Genomic DNA, 14,248 nt, shown 5'->3' with positions numbered 1-14,248 from the left:
TTTTTCAATCAAACTTAATGCCATTATGAGTCAGAACCAACTTGATGGTACTAACAACAACACCAAGTAGTTGGAGATTACATTTCCAGAAACTTATCAGTATTTGTATTTGGTAACTGCAATAGAAAATACCTGTAATAAAAAAAGTCCCCCATTAAATAATTATATAATGATTTGTCAAAAACATGTATGCTTTGTCCCCAATCCAGAATACATAATGTTATTAAATCATGTGTTTACAAAAACAAAAAACAAAAAAAGTGAATTCTAATTTATAGACTTTGCTTTTATTTCTCCTGTGTATGTACACATGGTAACACCTCAGCTATTCCAGCCTATCAAAGTTTTCTTTTTCTCTTTCTCTGCTTTTCTTTCTTACTGCTAGCCTAATTGATGAGACTGAAGGTCACTGATTCATTTCATTTTATGAATGACCTTTGGAGAATGTTATTTATTTAAACAGTCACTCATGTTAGTCTAGTCACATTTTCTTTGTAGTTTCATCTCTTCTCCTTGATCCACTTCCTAATCTTCTTCATTTCTTCATCCTATTCTTTTCCCTACAAGGCTGGAAAATATGAACTACTTAATGGTTTCATGACCTCAGATTGACATTTGATTGTTCAAGGGAGAAAATCAGTAAGGAGTTGGAGAGAATTAAATAAAGGTCAGTAAGTTATTTTGACTTGTGCCACTTTAGCAAATAAAGGTCTTGAATGCTTAACTCCATCCACAGCACTAAATCCAACTTTACCTTGTAGAGATAGCTCTTCTTCACTTGAAGTTGTCAAGGACTTCATTCTTCTTGGATCAACTATCAACACTCAGGGAAGTAGCAGCCAAGAAATCAAATGATGTACTGCATTAGACAAATCTGCTGCACAAGACCTTTTTTAAAGTGTTGAAGAGCAAAGATGTCAGCTTTAGGACTAAGGTGCACCTGACCCAAGCCATGGTGTTTTCAATAACCTCATAGGCATGCAAAATCTTGACAGTGAATAAGGAAGACCATGGAAGAATTGATGCTTTTGAGTTATGGTGTTGGAGGGGAATATTGAAAATATTGAAAGGCTGCCAAAAGAAACAATAGATCCATTTTGGAAGAAGTGTAGCCAAAGTGCTCCTTGGAGGCCAAGATGGCCAAATTTCGTATCTCATACTTCAGACATATTGTCAGGAGGGACAAGTCGCTGGAGAAGGATATCATGTTTGGTAAGGTCAAAGACAAAGAGGAAGACCTGCAACGAGATGGACTGGCCAAGTGGCAGCATCTATGGACTGAAGCATGGCAACTGTAGTGAGGTTGGCCCAGGATCGGGCAGTGTTTCCTTCTGCTGTGCATAAGGTTGCTATGTGTTAGTACTGACTCAGTGGCACCTAACAACAACAACAATAACAAGTTATTACCTTGTCTATCTTCTTTTATGTCCCATAGGTTTATTGTATCCTTGAACCAAATATTATTGTTCTTCTCAAGACAACACACTCTGTATTTCTCCTTTGAGTTATTATAGCTATTTCTTCTACCACACATTTGCCAGTTTATCACATTACAGTAGATTGTGTGTGCCTGTGATGCTGTAAGTTATACCACAAATATTGTAAATACCAGCAGGGTATTCCATTGTGGATACTTTTCAGAGTATAATTAAAACTAAGACAGACTAGGAAAAAGAGGCAAATCACTTCTGAATGGTTGGCCAATGCAAATCTTATGAAAAACTATAGAGCATTGTGAGATATAATGACAGAAGATGAGCCCCTCAGGTAGGAAGCCACTCAAAATACAAATGAAGAAGAGCTATATAGAGCTGGCTTTAGTGGTGTGGATGGAGTTAAACATTCAAGACCTTTATTTGCTAAAGTGGCACAAGTCAAAACAAGAAGAAAAACCTATGAATATCCATTAATAATTGGAAAATGCTATGCACGAATTATGAAACTAGGAAAATTGGAAGCCATCAAAAGTGAAATGGAACACATAAATACTGATGCCCTAGGCAATATTTCATTAGTAAGCTGAAATGAACTGGAATTAGCCATTTTTAATCAAATAATCATGTGGTTTACTATACTTTAATGTCAAGTTAAAGAGGAATGATAATACATTCTTAATCATAAAGAACATTTCAAGATCTATCTTGAAGTACAATGCTGTGATAGAATGATATGCATATGCCTATAAACAAGTTCAGTTAATACCACAATTTTTCAAATTTAAAGCTAATAATGGTGAAATTAAAGAATTCTACTAACATATGCAGTCTGAAATTGATCAAACATGAAATCGCAATGCATTGATAATTAGTGGTGATTGGAATGAGAAAGTCAGAAACAAAAGGAAGCATCAGTGTTGGAAAATACTACTTTGGTGACAGAAGTGATGCTGGAGCTTACATTATAGAATTTTGCAAAATCATTTACTTATTTAAAATGCCTTTTCAACAGCATAAAATGTAATGATGCACTAGGACAATACCAGATAGAATTACAGGACTAAAATTGATTACATCTGTTGAAGAAATGATGAGGAAGCTCCATATCACCAGCCAAAACAAGGTCAGGAGCTGATTATGGAACAGACCATCAATTACTCATATGCAAATTCTAATTTAAACTAAAGAAAATTGAAACAAGTCAGTGAGAGCCAAATTATTAGTTTGAGTATATTCCATCTGAATTTAGAAACTATCTCAAGAACAGACTTGTTGCTTTAGACATTAATCACTGAAGACCAGAAAAGTTATGAGATGGTATCAACATCATCCATGAAGGAAGCAAAATGTCAGTTAGAATATAGGGAAAAAAGAAAAGAACAAAGTGAATGTCAGAAAAGACTCTGAAAATGTCTCTTAACTGTAGAAAAGTTAAAGAAACTGGAATACATGATGAAGCAGGAGCTGAACAAAAATTTCAAAGGCAGCTCAATAAGACAGTCAAATATTAACAATAAATGTGCAAACCTCTGGAGTTAGAAAATTAAAAGTGGAGAAACCCCTAGCATTACTTAAGCTGTAAAAACTGAAGAAAAAATTCAAGCTGAGGGTTACATTATTGAAGGATTCTATGAGCAAAATATTGAATGACACTGGAAACACGAAAAGAATATGGAAGGAACCTAAAGGATCAGGAAGACTTGGTCGACGTTCATTCACTTCAAGAGGCACTACATGATCAAGAAACAATGGTAATGAAGGAAGAACTATAAGTAGCACTGAAAGAACTGATGAAAAACAAGACTCCGGAAACTGAAGGAATACAAATTGGAATGTTTCAACAAACTGATGAAGCACTAAAGGCTCTTATTTGGCAATGCCAAGAAATTTGGACAATAACTTCCCAGCACAATATTGGAAGACATCCATATTTGTCCCCATTCCAAAAAACAAAACAGAAAGCAGAACTCCTCAAACAGTATTATTAATACCACATGCAAGTGTATTTTTTCCAAAGATAACAGAAAAGTAATTGGAACATTATCTTAACACAGAGTTTTCAGAAGAGGTCACAGAACAAGGGATATTGTTGGTAACAATATATGGATATTGGCTAAAAGCATAGAATATCAGAATTTTACTTTTTTAAATTGACTGTTAAAACAAATTCATAATAATTTATTTAATCAAAATAAATTATGGATAGCATTGCAAAGAATGAGTGTTCCAAAATATTTCATTGTGCTCATGAGAAGCATAGACCAAAAGACTGTCATTCAAACTGCCAAAGGTGATACTGAATGGTTCAAATCAAGCAATGTGTGTGCTAGAGTTGTATCCTTTCACCAAATTTATTCAATCTGTATGCTGAGTAAATGATTCAAGAAGATGGAAAAATTTAGCCATTATCTTAAAAAAAGATCTTCAAGCAAAAAATACAACACAACCTTGCTTGCTGAAAGTGAAAAGGACTTCAAATACTTATTGATGAAGCTCAAATACTACAGTCTTATGTATGGATTATACCTCACTGTAAAAAAATGAAAATCCTCATAACTGGGCTAATAAACAACATTATAATAAATGGAGACAAGATTTAAGTTTCAAAGATGGTGATTTGGATTCATAATCAATGCTAATGGAAGCAGCAGTAAAAAAAAACCCAAACAACTTGTTGAATTATGAAGATTTCCTGGAAAAGACCTCTTTAGAGTGTCCAAGACCAAAGATGTCTGTTTGAGGACTAAGGTACACCTATCCCAAGCAATGGTATTTTCAATTGCATCTTATGCATGTGAAAGATAGGCAATGAATAAGGAAGAAGACAGAAATACTGATGCATTTGAACTGTGATGTTGGCAAAGCATATTGAAAAGACCACAGACTGCCAGAAGAAAAAACATATATCTCTTGGAAAAAGTACAACCAGATTGTTTGTTGTAATGAGGATATCGATATTTTATCTCTCGTGCTTTGTAATATTATCAGGAGGGACCATTCCCTGGAGAAGGACATCATGCTTGAAAAAATGGAAGGTCAGGAAAAAAGAGAAGAACCTCCCACAAGATGGGTTGACACAGTGGCAGCAACAGTGGACTCAAACATAGTAACAACTGTGAGGATGGCACAAGATATATAACATTCACAGGGTTGCCATAAGTTGGAACCGACTTGATGGCACCAAACAACCAAAAAACCTATAGTTTTTGCTGTCATTAATCTGATTCTCGGAATTGTTGTAGTTCTGTTATTACTAAATCAAGTTTCTCCTATTGACTATGGCTGCTTCATTTTTACTTATACCGTGATTAATGAAATTGTTGTTATAGTTGTTGTTAAGTGCCATGTACTTTACTTAGTTCAACCTCATAACAACCGTATGCACAACAAAAAAAATTGCTGTACTTTCTTTTGCCATCCTCACAACTGTTTTTACATTTGAGTTCATTTTTTTGGCCACTGTGTCTATCCACCTTGTTGGGGTTCTTCCTCTTTTACAATGACCTTCTACTTTACCAAGCATGATATCATTCTCCTGGTACAAAGAACAAGAGACCAAGTCTCAGCATCCTCACCTCCAAGGAACATTCTGTAATTAAACCAATATCTTTGAAAAGAAAACTTTTCTTAATAACCCTAAGTAAAATAAGTCATGTTTCCTATTAGTATACTGACAGAGAGAATGCATTATTTTATTGTTTTATTCATGAAAGAATGCATTATTTTCTCATGAATCATGTGACTAGCCAGAGGGAGGGGCTATCCCAAGACAGGATCTTTGCTCATCAAAAACAGAACTTTTCTCAAACCTTAGTATTGCCCAAAAGACCAGTCAATATTATCTGTAAAGAACAGAAGAGTCAATATTTTCCATGCCTGGTGTGGAGCTGTGGAAGAATGCACTGGACTGCTAGGTCAGTTTTATCTTTAAGGTTGGCAATTCAAATTCTCTAGCTGCTCCTTGGAAACCCTATACAGAATTGCTGTGGGTAAGAACCGACTCAATGACACTTAACAACAACAACATGCTAATAGAAGTAATAGATAATAAAGAGACAAGGGCATGGCTATCTTCAATAAATTTTGTTTACAAAAATTATGGAGGCACACTGTTTTTTTTGGCAGGGGGAGCTATAACTTGCCTGTTCATGAACTTGACTATATACTCCAAATTAGGTTTAAATAAACATATATTTGTGGATTTTTCTCACTGGTGCTATGAATAATGAATGTATGTTTTGTTTTAATTGATGACATGGCATTATTTATTTTTGAGAATATCTTTCCTGTTTTAACCCTTGATCCTTGGAATCTGAATTTTATATTAGTCACACATTTCTAATATTTTCTGTATATTTTTCTTAATAATACAATGCAACTACAAGGCTCAGTCACTTCTGAGAACAGTAATATAAAAAATAAAATTTACTAGAATCTTCAAATATTGCATTTGTGATTATATTTAATTGATGCCCCACTAATATAGCATCTTATTCTTCAATGTAATGTTTACCTTCACACAGTTAAACTAGGATCCATGTCCTAACATATAAGATCATTGCCTTCACAGATTTAGTACTTGTTTTCTAGTTTCTGAGGCATCATTGATTTTTACCATTATTGCATTTTCTAAATAAATTGCTTAATACTTTCAGCTTTAAAAGTGACAATACTGGAACTAACTATATTTCCGTGTCTTAAAAATGATTAATTTTTTACAAATACTTTATACTAAATATCTCTTTATTATACTTCAGGAAGTTAAAAAAATGTTTTAAAGACATTAGACTTCAGAAGAATAACTCAAGGTCAAATAATACTTTTAACTCAATAATCCAACCCATTTAAAGAGATTTACTTTTCTCATGTATTATTGACCTCAACAAACTCTATCTGCTCTCCTGGATTTTCAGCTTCTGATCTATGCTCAAGTCTTTTATCACAGCTAATATTTTCAAACAAACGTTTTATTTTTTATTACCAGAAACATTTTTTTTTGTCATGCAATTTAAATATTTTCAAGTACTACCATTTTATGCTCAGTTATGCATATTAAAATCTGCAATTTTATCACTTAAGAAACTGCTAAAAAGTAACACCTACGCATTAACATGTGAAAGTCGGACAGTGTATAAGGAAGATGTAGAAGAATTGATCCAGTTGAGTTATGGTGTTGGAGGAGATTATTGAAAGTACCATGGGCTGCCAAAAGAACGAGCAGATCTATGTTGGAAGAAGTACAGCTTGAGTGCTCCTTGGAAACTTGGATGGCCAAACTTCATCTCTCATACTTCAAACATATTATCAGGAGGGATCAATCCCTGCAGAAGTATATTATGTTTGGTAAATTGGGATGTTGGAGAAAAAGAGAAAGACCCCCCAACAAAATGGATTGACACAATGGCAGCAGCAATTGACTCAGGCATAGCAATAATTGTTAGGTTGGTGCAGAACCTGGCAGTGTTTCATTCTGCTGTACATAAGATTGCTGAGTTGATACTGGCTCTATGGCACCTAACAACAACAACTATACACCAATATAATCATATGAATGTATATGAGCATTGAAGTCCAAGTAAAAGCTCATTCCCCTTCTTTGTTCAGGAAATAAAATCTCTTAATTAATATCTTAGCTTTGATAATAACACCATTACTTGCTTAGTCACTCAATTTCAAGCACTTTGATTTGCACACTCATTAATTCAAACACAGTCACGTTTTTGAATGGCTACTATGTGCCTATTGTGGCACTGCAGATTAATGCTTTGAATTGCAAGGTTGATTTGAACTGCAAGGTTGGCAGTTCAAGCTCAGCAGCTGCTCCTTGCAAAACCTACACAGCGTCGCTATGAGTTGATGACAACTAACAACAGCAACAACTATTTGTCTGAGTTTAGATATATACTGATAAACTAATTGAAATTACATCTTCAGTTGAGTTTGTAATCTATTTGTTGTTGTTAAGTGTCATCGAGTCAGTTCTGATTCCTAGCAACCATGCACAGGGTTTCCAAGGAATGCCTGTTGATTATGAACCATTGACTTCATGGTTAACAATCTAGTGCTTATCCTACAGTACCACACCAGGACTCCTTATAATCTATTAGGGCATTTATAATATATTAAGGAAAGCAGAGTAACTACTAATATTGAATAATAAAAACGTGACAATTTAGAAGTTAACATTCTTTATTAGAGCACAGTATTTAAAAGCAGGATTAAATTAACAGAGTTCAGATGCTAAAAGACTTTGTAAATGTTTATAGTGTTTTTGTAAGTGAAATGGGAATCTGCTGAAAAGTTTTAAGTAAAGACATTATTGTCAGATTGCTTATTTAGAATGAACACTCTGATTGCTTTTTACTGAATAGACTTTAGCAGAAAAATATTGGAAACAAAAAGAACATTTATAAAGATCCTGCAGTAATCCATAAAAGAAACCATTTTAAAAATGCCTGAGCAGTGGCATTGGGTATGAAGAGAACACAGAATATTATCTCAAACTTAGGTCCTGGCTTGGTCACATTAATGGGTGATGGTGTTCTTTAACATTTTGGGGAACACAAGAGTAGATGAGATTTTCAGTGTTGGACAATATGAGGAAAATACATTTCATCATACTCCTTCCACTAACAACAGCAATGAAAACTCTGTATAAAATACATAAATTAATTGTTTAGAAGCAGAAAGGAAAAGAAAAAGTCCAGAAATAGAGCTGTCCTAACTTGGATGGTTCAAATAATTTTTTGCTTGCCTATGTCCTGATCACGGCCTCTTTAAAGTGTTCAAGACCTGTTTAAAGTGTTCACAAGCAACGATGTCAATTTGAGGGCTAAAATTCCCCTTACCCAAGCCATGGTATTTTCAATAGTTGGATATGAATGTGAACATTGGTTAAAGAGTAAATAAGATGATAGAAGAATTGATGTTATGATCTTATGATGTTATGATCATAGAAGAATTTGAGTTATGATCTTTGGGGCGAATATTAAAGGTACCATTGAATGCTAAAAGAACAAACAAATCTGTATTGGAAGAAGTACAACCAAAATGCTCCTTAGAAGTCAAGATATCCAGACTTTGTTTCTCATACTTTGTACATATTGTCAGGAGGAACCAGGTCCTGGAAAAAGGTATTTTTGGTGAAGTGGAGAGACAGTGAAAAAGAGGCTGATCATCCATGAGATGTTTTGGTACAGTGGCAGCAACAATGGAGTCAAGTGTAGCAGAAATTGTGTTGATGGCATACGACCAAGCGGCATTTCGCTCTGTTGTACATAGTTTTGCTATGGGTTGAAACCAATTCAATCCTACCCTTCAATAACAAGAATGTCCTGATGTGGCATTGTAGGATAAGTACTGGACTGCTAACCACAAAGTTGGTGATTCAAATGCACCATCGGCTCCTTCAAAACCCTAACAAGATCGCTTTGTGTAGGAACAGATTTAACAGCAATTAACAACAGCATTAACCTAAAGGATGGCAGTGTATACACAGACATCAGTACGACAGAATAAAAATGTTAGTGATCTATTCACATAAAGATGACAGCTAAGAAAATCCTATGAACCAGTTCTATTCTGTCACATGAGATCACCATGAATTGGAATTGACTTGATGGAAATAGGTCTTGATTTGATGAAACACTTTATTCTTTATTACTGGAGAACACTATAAAAACAACCAAATAATAACAAAAAGTGTGCCTCTTTGTCTCTCTGCTAGGCGTTTTGGCCACAAAGATGGTGGTAGTTGTGGTGGTAATGTGCTGTGGATTTGGTTCCTACTCATAGCAAACCTGCATAGAGTTCCCAAGGCTGTAAATCTTTGATAGGGGCAGAAACCTCATCATTCTCCCTTAAAATGGCTGGTAGTTTTGAACTGCTGACCTTGAGGTTAGCAGCCTGACTCACAACCACTATGCTGCCAGAGCTCCTTAGAGATGGTAGTAGAACCCTGCTAAGCATTCCCACATTACACTAGCACCTCTTCATTATCCCTAAGGCATTTCAGAGCCTTGTTGATCTTCCTCACTGTACACTAAGTGAATAGTGACAAAAAGGCAGCTCATTGCACCACTTAATTAGAGCAGGGAGGGGAGAGTAAAAAGAAGAAGGAGCCATAGAAAATTTTCATTTAAATCTATGTAAAATTGTTGGGAGCAACTGAGCCAAAGGTCCCTGACTTGGGGTTAGTTTAAATAAGGATTTGCAACTGAACAGTTGTGGTGCAGAAACTTGGTCTGCTTCCAAGTCAAAGCCCGTCCCCCTCCCCCCAAGGAATTCCTCATGGGTCTGGGAACTTGCAAGGTCTTTCCTTGTATTTAACAATGTCCTTCAGGCTCAGCCTGTGCAACATTCTAGCTGCCCTATCTCCGTATCCCTAACAACTATATTCTTCTGGTAAAGTCCAGCTTACTGCATGCATCAAAACACCAGATGTTATTCTTTTCCCTGCCCCCAAGCAACTCCCCTTGAGCTGTGTATAAAATAAACTTGCTGCCTAGGTCTGTGTCACAGTATCTCCATCAGAGTGCTGTGTCCCACCTAGTCTCAACTATTCTATATTTCTTTATTTCTCATCTCCTGTTGTCCCTATTCAGTTTTGATCTCTTGGTGCAAGTAGTGGAGATAAGCCAATTGCTGGACATGGCAGTTGGCTCAGTTGTGTTGGCTCCAACAGTTTGGTGCCCAATGTGGGGGCCTGAGTACAGGGAACTCCTAAGCCAGAGATGAGAAGATGATCCAAGGTGCATGCATTCAGATAAGGTAGGAATGAGTTAAAGCCAGGTGTAAAACACAGGATATTCAGGGTCAAAGGACCATCAATTGTTTGTAGATATGCTTAAAGCCCTCTTGAGGTTCAGAGGAACTCTTATTAAAGGTGTTCAGCTTGCTTAATTTTTTAGATTTTGTACAAGATACCTGTCCCTGGTTCCCAGAGGAAGGGACTGTAAATATAGTTGCATGCTTGGTATACTGCTGAAGGGCCTGATAAGATATCACTTTTTACATTCTTTCTTTGGACACTTGCATCTCTGATCAAAACAATTACAATGTAAAAGAAGATAAACACGTAGGAATAGAGATCCAGATGGTGAGAAGGTCAGGTAGATTACAGGATAAAATAGACAACACTGAATGGAGAGAAAAGTTAATGGACTATAAGGCAACCTCAAAGAAAATTGACACTTCACAACATACCAAGAAAATGAAAATCCAAGAAGAACATGGAAACATTAAAACTATGAGGAAACTCACAAGAAAGAACACAAAAAGCATGAACTAAACAAAGGAAGACACACAGACACAAAAAACAAACATAATGGCAGCAATTAATCCATACCTATCAATAATTACACTGAATGTAAACAGATTAAATGCACCTGTTAAGAGATGGAGAGTGGCAGAATGGATACGAAAACAAGATCCTTCAATATACTGTCTGCAAGAGACACATCTCACACACTGAGACAAAAACAGATTAAAAATCAAATGATCAATTTCATTTATACCTTTATGGTGTTGTAATTTAAATTTTCTTTACTCAAGTAAGACTGTTTAATTAACTAATTTAAAAAAAGCCCACTACTTATGCCAGTCTAAATTTTAGCAAGACATACAAAATAACTCATGTTTTTATGTCAATTTCTTGTTGTACCTCTTACTATGTAGTTAATACTACCCCATACAGTCTACAGCAGTGCACACCAAACATTTTTTTCTTAAGTTTTTATTGTGAATTGAATGAATGTTCACAGGGCAGATCATCAGTTTTAAATTCAACAAATCATATACTTTGTTTCATTACAATGATTATAATCCTCTCCATGTACCATCAATTGACAGTATTTCTCGCTATTCATTTAAGCTCTTTAAAAACAACAACAACAACAAAAAAAAAAAAAACACTCAGGCATATGTAATAATTTACACCATCAAAGAGCACATTCTGCAAGTCTGCCTCTAGGCCACCAGCTCTCAGTCCCTCTCTTTCCATTAATCTAGATTCCTCAGCTGCTCCCTCTTTCCATGTCTGCTTCATCTTGGGTGTCTCTGCTTGTCTGCATAAGGTCCCGCATTCCACTTTTGCTCTTCTCCCTTGAAGGTCCTATGGTCCTCTGTTTCTGGAATGTAAGATTAACTACTCTCATTTTTTTTTTTTTACAAAACTTCTACCTTTACAATTGTGATAGTTGTAATTAGTCATAATAACAATTACTCACTATTTAATTATAAGACTCTTATTCCCATCTCTTTTTATTAGACCCCTCTAGTCAAGATGAAAACTATTCAGTGGGGACACTTTCTTCCCCCACACGCTATTAAACTAAACTCCCACTTGAAACCTTGTAATCCAGTCACTTTGTGCCTTTATTGCTCCCTTATTTTAGGTAGCCAATACCTAAGTTGCCCATCCGTATCTACCCTGTACACAGAGGAGATAGCTTTGATACTTGAGGTGAAGACACCTTCCCTCTCTGTTGGTATTTTGAGCTACTACCTCCATGAATATAGGTCAACTTCATCAAATTGTAGCAATTTACCTTTGTTTCCTTTATCAAAAATTGTTTTCTTTTTTATCTTCTTCTAGTTGAGTTAATGCACTAGACAGCAAAGCCATTTGAACTGTAAGGTCGGCGGTTCAAACTCACCCACTGCTCCTTGGAAACCCTATACAGGGTTGCTATGGGTCATGACTGACTGTATGGCACTTCACAACAACAACAAATTCAAGTTCTGATTATTAAGCCAATGAAGCTAGGTAAAATGGTTACGATCTGCAAGTTTGGGTGTTCTTGTGCATCTTCCTCACTTCATATCAGCTGGATGCCTCACTTTCAGCTCTACCCCTACATGGTTTTTTCCTTGTCCATGGACTCAGGTGTCCCCAGGTCTCACCACACTTTAGACCTACCAACCCTTCCTCTTCTCTCTCTCATCACCAGGTCAATAGGACTCTATGGAACGTGACTGAACACAACCCATTTCTTCATCCTGCCTTTCCCCCTCTTCCACTCACTAGTAAACCAATGTGGTCACCAGCAAGCTTGCATGCCTGTTCATGTGTTCCCTTTGAGTTTCAGTCTTAGAGGGGGATTTGTCCTGAAGGGACTAGATTGCTTGCCTTGGTGGCTTTCCAATGAACAGTTTGCTTATTCTTGAAGTAGTCAATTATACTGCCATTTTTGTTTTGGGTTTTTCCTGATGATCTTTCTTTGAAGATGCATGATTTGTCACTCTAGCTGTTCCAGGAGGGTATGCTTGTCCTTTCTAGTGGGAATGTCCCACCTCAGAAGGTTGTGGATGGGGCTCAGGATTCCACCTAAGGTCCTATACACTGCAAAGGCTCCTCAAGTGGCCTATTTCACTGGGCAAGTTGTAGGACCTCTTTTAGGTGTTCCAATCAGTTATTGGCAGAAGATGGGTTTACAAGCTTTCTGTAATCATGTTTCCTGACATTCCTTTCTATGCCACTCAAGTGTCTATTTTACAATAGCAGGCGAGGGAAACCAATATATGACAGTCAGGCATCTTAGCATCATTTCCTGTCTTCCAGGTATGCCTCGATCCCTGTGTTACAGAGGCCTGTTTTTCCAAGGTTGAACATGCATCACTTTTTACCTCTGTCCCATTTATTCCATGCAAACTTGTCTCAGTGTTTCCCTATCTACATTGTTCTTCCACCACTTCTCCTTCTTGTGTATTGCCCTCCCCAACACTTGAACTATGACGTGTCTGCCCCTTACCCTGTGCTCTACCGTTGCCTACCTTTACCTCCCTGCAAAACATTTTTTTGCTAGAGGATCTTCCTACGAAATGTGCACATTATTTCTTGCACATTTTAAAGTTAATAGCTTAATTTTTTATATTATAACTAGTTGTTGGTGTTATTTTTAAGTGTTGTGGAGTTAGTTCCAACACATAGTTACCCTGATTAGGAATTTTGACGAGTGACTGGTGAGATTGAACTGCCAACCTTCATGTTCAAATCAACCTTATGATTGAGTGCTTACAAACAACTAATTTGCAATATGCTTCAAATATCTGCAGGTTAAAATAGAATTCTTACATCACATTTAAAAGTATGACCAATGCAATCTAAATAATATGCCAATTAGATTAGTCATTATCATCCATTTAGGGAATAGATGAATTAAATTTATTTTAATAGCTGACAGTTTTACATCCATTAATGGGTGGTTTTCAAAAAGAGCAAAATCATAATTCTATGCAGGTATAAAATGAAAACTTGTTAAAGATTTAATTTAATTTATTATTCATATTGGAACCAGACAGATGTCAATCTAATGAAAGAGAATAAAAATGAAGCACAAATTTATAAGGCATAAAGTAATGCTGATATTAATTTTTGATGAATCAAAGCTGGCTTTTTCTATAGTGTCAGGGAATAGAAATCAATTCAACATCTACATGACAGAATTTAATTTCAAGCCTTCAGTAAAGAATTATTTTTATATTTGTATATGTTATCCACAATTTACAGAGTCATAAAATAGCTTAAAGTTCAGGAGAGACCAGAAATCTAGAAGAATACTTTGTAAACATCTTGTGGTTGCCCATTGGAGACACACATTTATCACTTGTGGTTATTTCAAATTTTCTTTCACATTATTTACTTATATTCCTTAACTAATATTACATTCCTCTTATGTCACACACATCTGAGTTATGACATTATTTTGTTGGTAGAGTCTAAAATAATTATTTACGGTGCCCTGGTGATGCAGTGGGTTAAGGATTGTGCTGCTAACCAAAAGATCTGCAGCTGAAACCCACCATGCTCTTTT

The 14,248-nt window shown here is 35.9% G+C and overlaps 1 pseudogene; it reads right to left on the bottom strand.

Annotated features, from left to right (window-relative positions):
- Positions 1–8,698, bottom strand: part of LOC102833404 — an 18,719-nt pseudogene extending 10,021 nt beyond the window's left edge.
- Between the last annotated feature and the right edge of the window lie 5,550 nt (positions 8,699–14,248).

Source organism: Chrysochloris asiatica, unplaced genomic scaffold, assembly GCF_000296735.1.
Source record: "Chrysochloris asiatica unplaced genomic scaffold, ChrAsi1.0 scaffold00066, whole genome shotgun sequence".
Classification (NCBI taxonomy): Eukaryota; Metazoa; Chordata; class Mammalia; order Afrosoricida; family Chrysochloridae; genus Chrysochloris; species Chrysochloris asiatica.
This window is presented reverse-complemented; position numbering and strand designations above follow the sequence as displayed.